At 51.8% G+C, this 1,807-nt stretch overlaps 1 protein-coding gene across 1 annotated transcript in view; it reads right to left on the bottom strand.

Moving 5' to 3' along the window:
* Nucleotides 1-1,807, bottom strand: part of ST7L (suppression of tumorigenicity 7 like) — a 29,447-nt gene that overhangs the window by 1,114 nt on the left and 26,526 nt on the right. The gene's annotated exons all lie outside the window — the stretch shown is intronic.

The following is a 1,807-nucleotide window of genomic DNA, read 5'->3' on the forward strand; positions in this document are numbered from 1 at the left end:
GGGCAGACCCGGCACGCCCCGGACCCCACCGAGCAAGAGCCACTTCTGCACGAGGCTTGTCCCCTTGTCCCCAGCACGGGGGGACAAGAGGAGCTGTAAATTGGAACTGAACCCTGAAGGACTGACTGCACAAGGGACAAGGGCCACCCCTAAATGCTGGCGGGCACGGAGAGGGCTTGAGAGAGAGAGCAAATGAAACCTGTGAACTTACTGGTAGGTTCTGAAGTCAACGATACAAGAGCATCTCTGTAAAACCCACGTGTATGTTGTGTATACTGCTTATTATTTTAAGTCAAAAATTCATTATAAACCTGTATCAGAAAAAAGATGTTCTTCGCTTTTTGAATTCCTACACGCCCAGCTGGGCCACTCCCCCAGAGCAGGAACCAGCCTACAGGGTTTCTTCCCCACCCTTTGGGATGATGCTCTCACCGTCCCAAAGCACAGACTCCCCCCTCCCAGGAGTTATCTGCAGCTTCCCACAAAGCAGAGGATGGCATCCAGCATCCAAAGCCCCAGGGGAATCCTTCCTCAGCAGGAGCAAACCCTAGGATGTGTGGCTGCCCCATCCCTGGAAGTGTCCAAGGCCAGGTTGGACGGGGCTTGGAGTAACCTGGGTTAGTGGAAGGTGTCCCTGCCCATGGCAGGGGGTGGAATGGGATGAGCTTTAAGGTCCTTTACCACCCAAACCACTGCAATGCTCTCTAGTACTGGGTCAAACAGGGGATGCCAGACGAACTTCCAAACCTTTCCCATTAAAAAAAAACCCCAAACCAACCACTCCAAACGTAATCAACTAAAACTGAAGCTGATGAGGGGGGGGGCAGGCAACTGCACGTTACAGGGACCCACCCCTCTGATCTCTAGAAATTCCCTCAATTCTTTTCCCCCCAATTTCAGCATTACAGAGATGTCTTGTTTAGTGTACAGCTGTTTTATAGCCTGGTCAAAAGGTCCCAGTCCACACAACGAGGTGTAAATTACAAACAAAGTTGCACCTGCAAATTTAACATCCCCAGGTAAAAAAAAAGAGAAATTACCTTCATCAAAGGGGACATTCACCTGTAAAGACTTTTGTTGCTGGGATCTGCTTTATTCTGCCAGGGGGGCTGGGGGAGCTCTCCAAGGAGGGTTTGCTCCTGGCAGCAGCGAGATGTGTGGGCAGAGGGAGCTGAGCAGGCTGCAACAGCCAAGTCTGGAGGAAGGTCAAAGGAGCAGGATGGGATTAAGGCAAAGAAGATTATGCTGGTCCTAAGCCACCCATCGGCTACTGCACCCAGAGCATCTCTGAGCAGGGATTTTACTCAATGGCCCTAGGAAATATTAGTTTAAGTGGGGAGAGAAAACCACTTTGAAAACTGCTTTGATGGGAACTGCTCAAGGAATTTAAAGAGCCTGCCATGGGCCAGATTAGAGCACCTTCCTCCGTGCCAGACCACCGAGAGTTCTCGTGCAGGAAAGGGACCTTCAGCAGAGCTGCAGAGCCACAGGCAAGCAAAAAGGTGACATTTTAACACAACTCTTTAAAAAAAAAAGAGTTACAGGAATCCCACCTCCCCGCTACCTAACCTGTTTCTTACAGAATTAAACCATCTCCCTTCTGAATCCTGTGCTGACGGCACCAGAGGGCTGGGCAGCACCTTCCCTGCTCCTGCAGAGCCTGCACCCAGGAGCCTCCTGGTCTCCCCCCAGGCCTTTCCAAGCCCTCTGGAAATTCAGGGACCATTTTCCCATCTCGGCCTTGCCGAGGAATGCTGGCAGGTGAGCGGGAGGTCTGAGCCAGGCCAAAGGCATCCCAAGCCTGCCA

Source organism: Empidonax traillii, unplaced genomic scaffold (genome assembly GCF_003031625.1).
Source record: "Empidonax traillii isolate 1590-97213 ecotype Southwest subspecies unplaced genomic scaffold, ASM303162v1 scaffold451:size1465578, whole genome shotgun sequence".
Classification (NCBI taxonomy): Eukaryota; Metazoa; Chordata; class Aves; order Passeriformes; family Tyrannidae; genus Empidonax; species Empidonax traillii.